Genomic DNA, 15,355 nt, shown 5'->3' with positions numbered 1-15,355 from the left:
TTTTTTCAAGAAACCAACTCTTGGTTTCATTGATCTGCTCTATAGTTTTTTAGAGTCTATACTGTTTATTTCTGCTCTGATCTTTATTATTTCTCTTCTTCTGCTGGTTTGGGGTGTCTTTGTTGTTCTGCTTCTAGTTCCTTTAGGTGTGCTGTTAGATTTTGTATTTGGGATTTTTCTTGTTTCTTGAGATAGGTCTGGATTGCAATGTATTTTCCTCTCAGGACTGCCTTCACTACGTCCCAAAGCGTTTGGATTGTTGTATTTTCATTTTCGTTTGTTTCCATATATTTTTTAATTTCTTCTCTAATTGCCTGGTTGACCCACTCATTCGTTAGTAGGGTGTTCTTTAACCTCCATGCTTTGGGAGGTTTTCCAGACTTTTTTCTGTGGTTGATTTCAAGCTTCATAGCATTGTGGTCTGAAAGTATGCATGGTATGGTCTCAATTCTTGTATACCTCTAAAGGGCTGTTTTGTGACCCAATATGTGATCTATCTTGGAGAATGTTCCATGTGCACTCGAGAAGAAAGTATATTCTGTTGCTTTGGGATGCAGAGTTCTAAATGTATCTGTCAAGTCCATCTGATCCAATGTATCATTCAGGGCCCTTGTTTCCTTATTGATCCTGCGTCTAGATGCTCTATCCATTGTTGTAAGTCGAGTATTAAAGTCCCTTGTAACTACCACATTCTTATCAATAAGGTTGCTTATGTTTGTGATTGTTTTATATATTTGGGGGCTCCCATATTCGGCACATAGACATTTATAATTGTTAGCTCTTCCAGATGGATAGACCCTGTAATTATTATATAATGCCCTTCTTTATCTCTTGTTACAGCCTTTATTTTAAAGTCTAGTTTGTCTGATATAAGTATGGCTACTCCAGCTTTCTTTTGAGTTCCAGTAGCATGATAGATAGTTCTCCATCCCCTCAGTTTCAATCTGAAGGTGTCCTCAGGTCTAAAATGTGTCTCTTGTAGACAGCAGATCTATGGGTCTTGCTTTTTTATCCATTTTGATACCCTATGTCTTTTGGTTGGAGCATTTAGTCCATTTACAGTCAGTGTTAGTATAGAAAGATATGGGTTTAGAGTCATTGCGATGTCCGTAGGTTTCATGCTTGTCGCAATGTCTCTGGTACTTTGTCTCACAGGGTCCCCCTTAGGATCTCTTGTAGGGCTGGTTTAGTGGTGATGAATTCCTTCAGTTTTGTTTGTTTGGGAAGACCTTTATCTCTTCTTCTATTTAAATGACAGACTTGCTGGATAAAGGATTCTCGGCTGCATATTTTTTCTGTTCATCACATTGAAGATTTCCTGCCATTCCTTTCTGGCCTGCCAAGTTTCTGTAGATAGATCCATCACTAGTCTTATGGGTCTCCCTTTATATGTTACAGTGTGTTTATCCCTAGCTGCTTTCAGAATTTTGTCTTTATCCTTGTATTTTGCCAGTTTCACTATGATATGTCATGCAGATGATCGATTCAAGTTACTTCTGAAGAGAGTTCTTTGTGCTCTTGGATTTCAATGCCTTTTTCCTTTCCCAGATCAGGGAAGTTCTCAACTATGATTTCTTCAAGTACACCTTCAGCTCCTTTCTCTCTCTCTTCCTCTTTTGGAATTCCTAGTTACGGATATTGTTCCATTTGATTGTATCACTTAGTTCTCTAATTCTTCCCTCATACTCCTGGATTTTTTTGTCTCTCTTTTCTCAGCTTCCTCTTTTTCCATATTTCATCTCCTAATTCACCTCTGCCTCTTCAGTCCAAGCTGTGTTCGCCTCCATTTTATTTTGCACCTCACTTATAGCATTTTTTTAGCTCATGACTATTTCTTAGTTCCTTGTTCTCTGTAGCCATAGATTGTCTGCTGTCCTCTATCCTTTTTTCAACCCCAGTGATTAATTTTATGACTATTATTCTAAATTCTTGTTCCATTTTGTTGCTGAAATCGTTTTTGATCAATTCGTTAGCTGTCGCTACTTCCTAGAGTTCCTTTTGAGGAGAATTCTTCTCTTTCGTCATTTTGGATAGTCCCTGGGGTGGTGCGGAACTGAAGGGCACTTCCCCTGTGCTGGTTGGAGTAACTTGTGTTGGTGGGCGGGGCCGCAGTCAGACCTGAGGTCTGCCTCCAGCCCACCGCTGGGGCCACAGTCAGACTGCTGTGTCCCTTATCTTCCCCTCTCCCAGGGTCAGGACTCACTGTGGAGTGGTGTGGCCCCTGTCTGGGCTACTTGCACACTGCCAGGCTTGTGGTGCTGCTTCCATGGGATCTGGCATATTAGCCAGGGTGGATCTGCTGCAACGTGTGCAGGGGCGGGAGGGTCAGGGTTAGCTCACTTTGCCGTCAGTGGTCCCCTGTGGGAAGGCACCCGCAGCACCAGGAGGGAGGCAGGCCCGTGGGAGGGATGGATCCACAGAAGCACAGCGTTGGGTTTTGTGCGGTGCAAGCAAGTTCAGTGACTGGAACTGGTTCCCTTTGGGATTACGGCTGGGGGATGGGAGACAGAGATGGCACTTGCCAGTGCCTTTGTTCCCCGTCGAGCTAAGCTCTGTCTTCTGGGGCACAACTCTCCCTCCTGGCATCCTCTCACCCTCCCTGCTAACTGAGAGCAGAGCTGATGACTTATAACATTCCAGGTGTTAACTCCTGCTGGCTGTCAGAACACACTCCGTCCGGCCCCTCCGCTTTTGCCAGTCAGACTCGGGACCTCTGCCTTGCCGGGCGGGCTGCCCCTCCACCACCCTGGCTCCCTCCTGCCAGTCTGTGTAGCACACACCGTCTCTCCACCCTTCCTACCCTCTTCCATGGGCCTCTTGTCTATGCTTGGCTCTGGACAGTCTGTTCTGCTAGTCTTCTGGTGGTTTTCTGGGTTATTTAAGCAGATTGGGTGGAATCTAAGTGATCAGCCGGATGTGGTGAGCCCAGCATCCTCCTATGCCACCATCTTCTAGTCTCTCCTGCCAAATAAAATTAATTTATAAACAGCTTTATTAGGGCATCATTGGTCACCAAGATTTGCATGTATTTAATGTGTACAATCTGATGACTGATCATGTGAATGCATCATGATACCATTACAGTTGTGTGTGTGGGAAGGGGTCGTGATGGGGAGTGGGCCACTGTCCCTACCTCCTCACATTATGCTCCCAGGAACAAGGACACATTCGGACACCTTTTATACATAAAGGAGTCTAGGGTTCTTGATGTCACTAAGTGGCAGTGAGAACAAACCTCGTATCATTCAGTCCCCCAGGAGGCAGCTGGCTCACACTGTGAAAACTAATCATGAACACATTCAAGTCAGTTAGTATAAGTGGTGACATTTGGAAAAACCTTTCATGCACTCAAAATGTCCAAGTCCAGAGGATTCCCATAACCCCCAATCTCATCCCCACTGTCCCAACCGCTCCCCATGTTAGGCCCTCCAAGAACTCACTTTTATAAATATATATATATAATATATATATCACTTTTATAAATATATATATTATATATATATAAAATTTGACATATGTATATATTGAATGTTTATTTTTGAGAGAGAGAGAGAGGGAGGGAGGGACAGAGGGAGGGAGAGAATGGGGGAGGGGCAGAGAGAGAGAGGGAAACATTATATCACTCAGTCCCCTATGAGGCAGCTGGCTCACACTGTGACAGAAAATAATCATGAACACATTCAAGTCAGTCATTCTAAGTGGTGACATTTGTAAAAACCCTCCACACACTCAAATATCCAAGTCCAGAGGATCCCCTTAACCCAATCTCATCCCCTGTGCCCCTCCCCACTCTAGCCCCTCCAAGGTCTCACCTTTATATATAATTTGACAATTATATATATATACATATATATATATATATAATGCTTATTTATTTTTGAGGGAAAAAGGGAGGGAGGAAGGGAGGGAGGGAGAGCCAGTGGGGGAGGGGCAGAGAGAGAGGGAGACAGAGAGTCTAAGCAGGCTCCAGGCTCCACACTGTCAGCACAGAGCCTGATGTGGGGCTTGAACTCACGAACTCTGAGATCATGACCCAAGCCAAAGTCAGATGCTTAACTGACTAAGCTACCCAGGCACCCTGAAGTTCTCACCTTTAGAAGCCTTGAGAGACACATCAGAGCCCTGGGCACTGTCACAGCCACAGTACAACAGGACGTGGTCAGAGCCTCCAGGAGATGAGACAAGGGAGCTATGGGGTGGGTGAGCTCCTCATGGGGCCCCGTCTGCACTACCCAGGGTCTCAGGGATCACCCCGTCCATACTTACTTGCAGACTGAGTGTAGCTCCATCTTTTCCCCTGTGAGAACAAAACATCGTGTCAGAGGCCAGGGAGAAGGCTTGGGCCCTGAGGTCCTAAAGGGGCCCCTGAAATTTTGGCCTCCAAAGAAATTTCCAGAACTTTAACTACAGACCTAGGGCAAGATTACACAATGTGAGGTAAGAGGACATGTGGAAACTAGATCAAAGCTTCCTGGAGGTCTGTGTGCAGCAGGGCCTCCCCTCTGTCCTGTGACTGCTGGGAATCAGGTCCCATCACCAGAAGCATCGAGCTGAACGTTTTGTCTCTTTTTCAGGTGTGATTTTCGAAAGAGTATTAGCAAATAGGGTCCAACTGGGTAAGCACATGTGTGTGGATGGTGCCTCTCAGGACTGAGGCAACACACTGGAAAATTACATATGGCTTGAAGCCCTCCCCCCGCCACCCCATCACTCTCCCCGCAACCTCGTGCAAGAAAACTCTGACCTCACCCCTTTCCCTGCTGGAGCTCTTCCTCCTCCAGGTCCCAGGTCCAGTGACCACAGCTCCAAGGACAGCCAAACCAGCAATGATTCCCATGATGGGGATGTTGGAGTGACACGGGGGCTCTGGGAACGAAAGGGAAGGTGAGAGTTCTGACCCCTGGGCCTCAGCTGTGATGCCGCTGAAGGTCTACAGAAGGTGTCATGAATTCTGCTGTCTGTGGATAAAATCCACCCCTTCATCCCCCTTCTTACCCCATCTCAGGCTGACGGGATCCTGCAGCCTCCCGTGCTGCACAGGCATGTGTATCTCTGCTCCTCTCCCGGAAGGCACCACTACAGCCGCCCATTTCTGGAAGGTCCCGGCTCGGCAGGCCTGGTGTCCACAAGCTCCGTGTCCTGGGTCAGGTCCTCCCCATCACACTGCCAGGTCACAGTAATCTCTGTCTGGTAGAAGCCCACAGCCCTTCACCTCAGGGTCCCCTCATGGTCAGAGATGGGGTGGCAGGTCACATGTGTCTGTGGAGGATCTGAGGAGAAGGGTCAGAGACTTTAGGAACTTTGCATCATCCCCCGGGGACCACCGAAGCAGCACTCATGTGACCATGCTGAGAATGGAGAGGACAATGGGGTGGGCAGGGGAGTGCAAGACTCACATCCCAGCCGGAGCTCCAGGATCTGGGATAACTTCCCATCCCTTGGGAAGGTCTGGAGGCAGGGTAAGTAAGACAGCCTAGGGGAGGAGGCTCAGGGTCCCTGAGTGAGGGAACAGAGACTTCTAGTCCTGACCTGGTAGAGGAGGCCCAGTGGCTCAAAACCCCTGGAGTCAGCCCTCCAATGAAGTTGGGCATGGGACAGAGAGCAAGGCTTGAGGGAGGACGTCACCTGGGGGTGCCCAAGGTGAATACCAGGGTCAAGGAAACCTGCTATTGAATTCTTTTAGAGATATGTCTCTCCACAGAGACTGGATCCCCTCTGTCCTGAGAGAAGGATGGGTCCTGCGAGCCAGTCTCTCTCTGACACAGGATCCGAAAACCCAGGGGAACTCCTCACCCTCAGGACCCAAGGAGGGGGACAGGGAAGAATTCTGGTGTCAATCCTATTTTCCTCCCTTTCGGTGGGGCCAGCAGGAGGTACAGCACCTGCCCCAGGGGAGATCAGGAGGCCTGGCGGCCCCACACACCTGCTTCCTACAAGGTCTCTTTCCCTTTCTCCAGGTACAGGTGGAGCCCCAGCACGTACTCCCTCTGCAGGTAACACCCGGTAGTGCTTGGCTGCTCAGGCAGCTTCCCACTGGCGCCCAAGGATCCGAACCGCCTCCTCCGCTGCCCTCCAGGAGTGCAGGTCCTCCTTCAGGGGGCTGTAATCGGCGCCCTCCTAGCGAATTGCTCACACCCGCCGAGGTGGTTCGCATCGAACCCTAAGTTGCAGCCAGAAGTGCCTTGGAAGGTGAGGCCCTGGCCCCGCCCACTCTCTCACCCAGCCTCGCGGGCATCCCCCCCCCCTAGCTAGCCGGCCCCCCCCCCCTCCCCGCAGCCGTCCCCCACCCGCCAGCCCTGCAGCCAGGCTCTCCTGCCTCACTCCTCAGGATACCTACCCGCAGTGATTGGTCAAAGACCCAGAAACTAGATAAAATCCGAGTGAATCCCCGCGGGCTCATCCTGGGTGGGGGCCGCGAAGGTCTCCTGGCGTCGGGGTGAATCTCGGACCCGGAGCTCAGAGAGACCTCAGCAGGTCCAAGGGGGATTCAGGGACTCGTCACCTGGACCCTGGCCCGGGTCATTCACCGGACTCGCTCTGGTCGTAGTGGCGGAGGGCGGTGTGCAGGTTCGGTCGGGAGGTCGGTGCGTGCACCTTGGCGATCTCCGTCTGCTCGTCCCAAACTGTGTCCCTCCTGCTCCACCCACGGCTTCCACAGCTCTACCCTCGGACTCGCGGCGTCGTTGTGGAATCGCAGGAACTGCGTGTGGTCCACTTGGCCCACCGAGACGTACAGCGCCTCCCCGCGACCGGTCCGGGACACCGCGGTGTGGAAACACCTCAAGGAGTGGGAACTGTGGGCACAAAGGGGCTGAGACCCCGTCCGACCCTCCTCCAGGCCCGGAGCCGGGTCCCAGATGGAGGCAGCCGGGAGGGCAGGGCGGGGTGCCCCCCCCCGGGGGGGGGGGGGGGGGGGGGTGTGGAGTGGGGGCGGTGGCCCCCTTCCCCAGTGGTCCAGCGTCCCCACCAGGCGGTCCCTTTGCTCCTACACATAACAGGCTCTTTCCTTCTGACCTCACACTCACTGGCCCAGGTCAGGGTCATGGCCAGGCCCCTGAAAGCACCAGGAGGCAGGTTCAAGGCCCCAGGATCCCCATCCCCTGGGAGAATCTAAGTCCCAGCCTGTCTGTGGCCAGGACAGGCCAGGGAACGCGGTGAAGCTGATATGATAGTCTTCTCTAGAAACCAGACAGGCAATGGGAGTGTGAACAGGGGCGCCTTCATGAATCCCAGACAGGGGGACCTGACACAGGCTGTGACAGGGAGAAGTGAGACCAGGGGAGATGGGGACTCCCAACACTAGGCTTCCCTGCCTCTGTGCCCTTGCACCTTCCACCCTGAGAGCCACACCCTCTTGGGGACAAGGGACTGGGACCTGACCCCTCTCCTCTTGCAGGGAGCTCTCTTTATCACACTGTTTCTCTGAGTTCTGGTCCAGGGACTTTCTGAAGGTGCCAGGTAGAGACAGCACACTGGGCGCAGCCCTTTCTCCTCACTTCCCTTCCTGGAAACACCCCCTCCCCCACCCCCCTGAACTGGACTCCCTTCCTCTAACCCCTTATCTCTCTCCTTGGACTGACTGACTGACTGACTTACCTATTTATTTACTTATTTATTCATTGTTTTTATTTAAATTCCAGTCAGATAACATACAGTGTTATATTAGTTTCCGAGAACAACAAAGTGATTCAACAATTCCATACATCACCAGGTGCTCTCATCAGGAAGGCAACATGCCAAAGAAAGAATAGGGACCACTTCTCACACCATACACAAAAATAAATGCAAAGTGGATTAAAGGCCAAAATGGCCTGAAACCATAAAAATCCTGGAAAAGAACACACACGCTAATTTCTTTGACATGGGGAGTAACAACTTCTTTCTAGATGTGTTCCCTGAGGCAAGGGAAACCAAAGCACAAATAAACTACTGGGACTACATCCACATAAAAAGCTTCTGCACAGGGAAGGACATAACCTCCTGGACTGTTTTAGAAGGAAACTTCGTCCCAGGGAATTTGATGTCAGAGACTGAGCTGGGTTCGGGATGGTTGGTAGAGAAACAATGGTTTCCTCTTGAAACCTGGGGCACCTGTGCCTGAGGCACCAGCTAGAGAATCTCACAGAGGCCTGTTTGCTTTTTGTTTATTAACCATCATCTTGGTCACCACTGAATGATCCAAATCTAATCTGTCAAAGTAGTGGTTTTAGCCTTCCTAGATACATTTGTTTTCATAGCCTTGCAATAACTAAAGCTGTAATTTTCACTTTCCCAAACCATGGCGTAGAGCTTTTGTATTTTTTTAACGTTTTTTTTTAATTTATTTTTGAGACAGAGAGAGACAGAGCATGAATGGGGGAGGGGCAGAGAGAGAGGGAGACACAGAATCGGAAGCAGGCTCCAGGCTCTGAGCCATCAGCCCAAAGCCCCACGCGGGGCTCGAACTCACGGACCGCGAGGTCGTGACCTGAGCTGAAGTGGGACGCTCAACCGACTGAGCCACCCAGGCGCCCCGAGCTTTTGTATTTTAAAATGATCTTCGTTCCATAGCTCTGTGAGTCCCAGACAATCCTCAACACAAAGCAGCACATAGAAGTACAGTTTGCTACTGTATATGATCTGTGCCTGGGCCTTTGTTTATCACGGGGACTAAGTGACAGCTGGAGAGGCTGATGCCACTGCGGGAAGATTTCTTTTATCACTTACATTTCCCGAGGGGAGGGGCAGGGCACACCACACAGGGCCAAGTGGGGGCAGAAGGAGAGGAAGAAAGCATGGCTCAGAGCCTTGATTGTGTTTTCCTTGAGAAAGGGAAGGAGGGGCTGGGGAGACAGTTTAGAACTGACCAGTGTGAATAACGTTATCGGTGGGCTCTGGGGGATGGGAGTTCTCTCTAGAAGGCTGGTAGCTGACCCTGGGTCTTTGGAGCAGAGGAATATTGCCTCCTGGAGTGTATGCGCCTGACAGAGAGATGGTTCAGAATGTGGCATCTGGATTGGATTGTTGAGTTTGCAAAAGAAAGGCATGCTCCGGGGCAAGCACTTAGCTGTCTCTAAGAATTGTCCAGCCAGGGGACGGACAGTGTCTCCCCAGTGATGGGAGTCACAAATGTCAGAGCATCAAGAATACAGAAAATATCATTAATACAGTATATTTCGACCACAGTATGCAACCATCAATTCCTTCAAAGTGGCATGTATTTAGTGCAGTGAAAACGCCCTTCACCAGTGTTCATGCACTGCCTGTGGTTGTGAATGAAAACCTAAGGAATATTTTATTGGGGTGTTATTGGTACCATTTTCTCCACCCTGATTAATGTAAGGAGGTAATTGGTTTTCAGGCAGCTCCCAGAGTACAGCAAACAGTAGATGCAAAGAATTTCTTGCTAAGCCCTGTAGATAGAGGTTTATTAAAAATCTGAGAATTCCACTGGTTTAGAATTCTTTCCCTCTGCTTCTTTTCCTCACCCTGTGTCTGCAGCCCTTCTCTATGTCTCTCTCATCCCTCAGGCCCTCTCCTCCCCTAAGTCTCCACCATCCTCTCCCTCCTGGATTGTGGCCCTGGTGCCCTGCATCACCTGCCACCTGGGGCTCTTCTCCTTGCAGGAGTCAGCGACCTTGCTAATGTGAGTCAGGTTGTGTCATGTGTTCACTGAAAATGCTCCAGTGACCGCGTCCCACTCTTGGGAAGCCTCTAGAATGTAGGGCCCATGAGCACAGGGGCTTTGGGCTATTTTGGTGAAAGCTGTATCCCCGGCATAGAAAGCCATTCCTGGTGAATGGTAAACACTAAATTAATTGTTTTCAAATGAATGAATGAATGAATGAATGAAATATGCTATTAGAATTTAATTCCAGGGGTGCCTGGGTGGCATCAGTCCATTATGCGTCCGACTTCCACTCGGGTCATAATCTCACAGTTCATGAGTTCGAGCCCCATGTCAGGCTCTGTGCTGACAGTCGGAGCCTGGAGCCTGCTTCAGATTCTGTATCTACTTCTCTCTCTTGCTGTCCATCCCCCACTCATGATCTGTCTGTCTCTCTCAAAAAATAAAAGACAAATTAAAAAAAAATTAAAGAATTTAATTCCGTGATACAAAATCATAAAATGAAAAATACATAAGCAAAAATGAGGAAAGATTTTTTTCATGCCACTAGTATGCATGAAGTGAAGTTTCATAGCTTCATTCCGGGGGCAAGACCGCTATGTACACTGAGGCTGTGCAGTGGTTTCCTATTGCCGCAGAACAAATTCCCACAACCATAGTGACTTACGACAGCAGCCATCCATGTGTCCCAGTTCTGCAGGTCAGCAGTCCAGTGTGATGCTGAAGGTTCTCTCCGGTGTGTCACAGGCAGTGTTTGCACCTAGCGCTCAACATCCCCTCCAAGCTTGAACAGAGCTGTTGGCAGAATTCCATTTCCTGGAGCTGGAGGACTGCGGTCCTCCCCCTGCAAGGGTCCACTTCCTTGCACAATGTCAGTGGGATGCTGCTGTCAGCTCCTGTGGCCACCAGCACTGCTTGCCCGGTGGCCCCTTCCATGGTCAAGGCTTCTCTCACGGTGAGTCCTGTTCATTATGCCAGGCCTTCACTCAGGAAGAACCCGATCCTATTAAGGGCTCTCCTGATGAGGTCAGGATTAACCATGATAACCCTCCTGTTTTAATTCAGCTGATATGACCCTTAACTGCACATGCAAAGTCCCTTCACACCAGCACCAGGATTACTGTTTGATCCAACAACTGGGAGAGTATGAACAACCTGAGGTTGGTTAAGGCAACCATCTTGGAATCTGCCGGGGTTTGTAAGTCAAATGCTTCTTTCACCCATTATTTTTATTGAATGCTTCAAACTTGTCTTTAGAAAGTAATAATGAGAAATTTATTGAACATTCATATAAACTTAACATCTCTCACTATGGTCTTCAATGAGATTTGGTAAAAGAGATTTAAGCATCAACAAATTTTATTTTATTATTTTAATTTTTTTTAACTTTTTTTTTAATTTATTTTTGAGACAGAGAGAGACAGTGCATGAATGGGGGAGGGGCAGAGAGAGAAGGAGACACAGAATCAGAGGCAGGCTCCAGGCTCTGAACCATCAGCCCAGAGCCCGACGCGGGGCTCGAACTCACGGATCGACCGCGAGATCATGATCTGAGCTGAAGTCGGACGCTTACCGACTGAGCCCACCCAGGTGCCCCAGGCATCAACAAATTTTAAAAAACACAGTTACTCTGTCCTAAAATATTTTAGGCAATTCTGCTTGTTGTCATTCCATTCAAATCTGCAATTTCGTCAGTGGTTATTCCTTTGTATGATTTCCAGCTTAATTTGCATTGAGCAACAATGTACTTTTTCATTCTGTGAATACATTGAACCAGTTGAATGTGAGGTTAATGTGCCCCATCAAATCCTTCACGAGATAGAATTGCCTGCACACCATATGCAACATTGTATGCCAGAAATTAATGAGGTGCCAGTGAGCAGAAGATCAAATGACCAAAAGATCAAATGTGTATGATATTCTGTATCCTCTCTGTTACACGGTTCAGAATAATTGGCTGTGGTTTTCTTCCAATGCAAATCGTTCTTACAGAGTATCCTTGGCATGAACTTTGGTATTTCATTTTAATGGGCCGGAAATCCTCCTGAGTGTATGATCAGGAGTAGGATTTCTAGACTGTACGCGGGATGTGCTGTAACCAGACCAGCGAACGCCAGCTTGATTTCCAAAGTGTTTGTACCAGTGTAACCTGTCACCAGGCATGTGCATGTGTTTCTGTTGCTGTTCCGATTGCTCTGAAAATGAAAACTGAGAGGCAGCTCTTTCACCTGAAGGGCAGGCAATAGTGTGAACATCACGGCCTGGTTGCAGGACTGCCCAGGTCTGACCTTATTAATAACTTGATTTCCTTCACTTGAATTCCATGTACCTTGTTACTATACCTGCAACCTCTAAGTCCAGATATGCTTCGTTTCCACATCACCATATAGTATTGTTTTATTCATTTGGAATCTTATCGTATATGTTTAGAATCATCCATAATAAAGACAGAGGAAGGGAAAGGGGGAGCAGACCGGTGCAAGGAGAGGCAAAACACAATAGAAAACAAGAGCAAGAAAATAAAGGAGCAGAATTGAAGGCAGTGAATACAGACAACAGTTTCAAAGTGCAAGGAGGGGTGCCTGGGTGGCTCAGTTGGTTAAAAGTCCGACTTTGGCCTATGTCAGGATCTCATGGTTCATGGGTTCGAGCTCCGTGTCAGGCTCTGTGCTGACAGCTCAGAGCCTGTAGCCTGCTTCGGATTCTATGTCTCCCTCTCTCTACCCCTCCCCTGCACACGCTCTGTGTCTCACTAACTCTCTGTCTCTCTCTCAAAAATAAAAATAAACATTGAAAAACTCAAGTGCAAGGAAATAAAAGAGATGTAGAATAAAATAAGTTTTAGAGAGCTTTATTAGCAATCTATTACAGTGTAACAGACGACGCTCACAGTTAGTGGCTTAAAACAACAAACTCCTCTCTGCTCACAAGATACTGCAAGACAAATGCCCTGGAGCAGAGGCTGAAGGGAGAAACTGGACAAAGAGGAGGAATTTACAGAAGCAATAAGCAGTGGGTGGTTGCTTTACAGATGGAAAGATTTTGTTAGTCCTCCCGGGAGCAGGTTCCAAAACCAGACAGGGTTAAATTCACCATGATATTATCAGAGGAAACACCTGTCAGAGCATAGGAGAGGGAGACAAAAAATTCTGGAAGGGCCAGCAGACCGAGATGCCAGTCCGGCCCCACATGATGGTCCAGAGGAGACAGGTGCGTTGCACTATCACAGACCACCAGGCAACCTACGTGAAGGTGAGCAAGGCCGGAGAGGAGTCCTCAGCTACAGTCAGCCGTCAGACAGCCCCATGCCACCCAGAAACCAGCCCGCCTTCATGTCCCAGACCTGCTACTGTGTGACCCAGCTCATGGGAAGTAGGGTGTCTGCACAAATACTGCCATGGATTGCAGAGCCCAGGTGTGGGGGCCCTTGTGGCTTATCTGGGAGCGTGACCGCAACCTTCCTACCTGAGCAGTCTGGGCCGTTGGAAATGAAGACCTTGTCAGGCTGGGTTCCTGCACTTGTCCCTTCATAGTTACAATGGGACAAGGAAGAACCAGCAGGCATCCGCGTCTCACCCGGGTTCCCCCTACATTTACTCTTATCCCAGTTGTGTAAGAGGACCCCGACCCCCGACCCCCTCAGTAATCCTGATCAGGGTGGATTACTTCCGCCTGGAGAAGAGCAGACTCCTGCCCTGGGCACAGGGAGTCCAAACATCCCCGGTGGCAGCCATAATGTGTATGAGGGTCAGTCAATCCTTATTCCAGGACCTACAACCTGCCGTGTTGAGAAATGCAGACAAAAGAAGCAAAATTTCTCCAGTGGCTGATTGGAAGCAACGGTATGTGGATCGATACCTGTTTCCACCCCTTGGGTCCTGGACTCACATACTCTTCTTCATGAGACCACAGCACTATATAGAGAAATCTCATTCAATAAATACATTGTCTTCTGGAAAATGGCACCCATCCCTTTGGAGTATTTTCTCAAAACTGACAGCTTGTGCCCTAGAAGGGCCATTCTGTGTGGCTGACTATATCTGGACCATCTGAAATGTAACATGACAGGTGGATCCCATAGTCACGGCACATCCTGCACCTCCTTCACTGTGAGGGGTCTCCCAGCTACATACCATGTTGAGAGCAATTCTGAGCCTGTGGATCATGCATTTTGATAGGCCCTAGATAGTGGCACTGGCTGTGTGGGCAGGAAACAGGAGCGCACACATGGGAGAGGTATCTGTCCCATGAGGATGAGTCTCTGGCCCTTCCAAGATGGAAGGGGCTCAATGCAGTCAGCTTGTCACTTCATGGACAGTTAATCACCTAAAGAGATGGTGTTATAGCAGGGCCCAGTGTTGGCCTCTGTTTCTGACAGGGTGGACATTCAGAGGTAGCAGTAGACCAAATGGGAATCATGGCTGCTGGATCCATATGTGGCTTTGTCTCTGCCATGTGGTCACTCCATTCATGCGCCCATTCCACCAGTCCTGGGCTGACCAGTGATAAAGGCTTGATGAAGTCAACTTATCAGCTCAGTGTTTCATTTCCTGTTCGTAGGTGGGTGTTTGCTGGTGAATGAGTCAGGCTTCAGTGCCAAGAGACCATTTCCATTTAGGATGGACTGATGCGGACCTGGCTAATTGATGACTTAGTGTGTTACACAGAACCTGGTACACAGAAACAGGTCATTTTTAAAAGTTTATTAATTTCTTTTGAGGGGGTGTAGAGAGAGAGAATGAGTGGGGGGAGGTACCGAGAGAGGGAGAGAGAGAATCCTAAGCAGACTCCATGCTCAGCACTGCGCCCAATCCAGAACTCTATCTCATGAATTGTGAGATCATGCCCTGAGCCGAAATCTAGAGTCAGACACTTCACAGACTGAGCAACCAGGAGCCCTGCATATGGTCATTTTTAATCATGTGCCTTCTTGGTGTCCCATGGACAAACATTCTGTCTTACCAGCTCCTGAAACACACCACATGGCACTTCTATACTAAAAGGGAATCTACTACTCTTTGTGGATGGCATGACCTTACTACAATACCTGAGGTGCCAGCATGTGATTCTCCTACTAGTGCTTTCCTTTAGCTCCACACTACATCCTTTCCCAGCATTGACCCTTCTACCATCAAGAGGTCCAATAGATGGTATCTGAATGTAGCATGGCCTGGATCTTTCTGTTCTGGTCCCACTCAAAGCTAGCATCCCTCTAGGTCATCCAGACGTGGGCCAAACGTAACCCCCTAGGGGTGAAATGTGTGTTGCTGGAACCCCACATGTCCCCTGGGCCATGTCCTTCCTTCTTTGCAGTGAGAGATGCAACTTGCAATAATCGTTGTCTTACCTTGGAGGGAATATCCCTGTATGCCCCTGACGTCTAGATCCATAAACCTTAATCAGATGGCCCCTCCCTGCTTCTCTAAAATGATTCATTTACTTCATTTTTAATGTTTAGAAAATGATGGTAGTTAGCATCAATGACCAAATTTATCATAGTTTTAAAGCGTAAACTGTAAGATTTACCATCTTAATCATTTTTAGGTGTACTGTTCAGTGTATTAAGTACATTTATACTCCAAGACTACCGTCAACACCATCTGTCTTCAACTCTTTTCTTATAATCAAGACTGAAACTCTTTATCCATTCAACAAAATTCTGTCATTATCCCCTTGTCACATCCTCTGCAAAATGCCATTCTAGTTCCTGTCTCTATGGATTGGGCTATTCTAGATCCCATATGTAAG

General features: G+C 48.6%; 1 long non-coding RNA gene across 1 annotated transcript; it reads left to right on the top strand.

The window, feature by feature from the left end:
• The first annotated feature begins 4,018 nt into the window (after positions 1-4,018).
• Positions 4,019-6,912, top strand: LOC121023087 (uncharacterized). The gene is made up of 3 exons (XR_005787241.1): positions 4,019-4,437; positions 4,575-6,189; positions 6,548-6,912. It is a non-coding gene; the product is annotated as an uncharacterized LOC121023087 (long non-coding RNA).
• Positions 6,913-15,355: the final 8,443 nt, after the last annotated feature.

The sequence above is a fragment of the Herpailurus yagouaroundi genome, unplaced genomic scaffold, assembly GCF_014898765.1.
Source record: "Herpailurus yagouaroundi ecotype Mexico unplaced genomic scaffold, PumYag 511, whole genome shotgun sequence".
Classification (NCBI taxonomy): Eukaryota; Metazoa; Chordata; class Mammalia; order Carnivora; family Felidae; genus Herpailurus; species Herpailurus yagouaroundi.
Note: the sequence above shows the minus strand (reverse complement) of the source record. Positions and strands in the feature narration are given on the sequence as shown.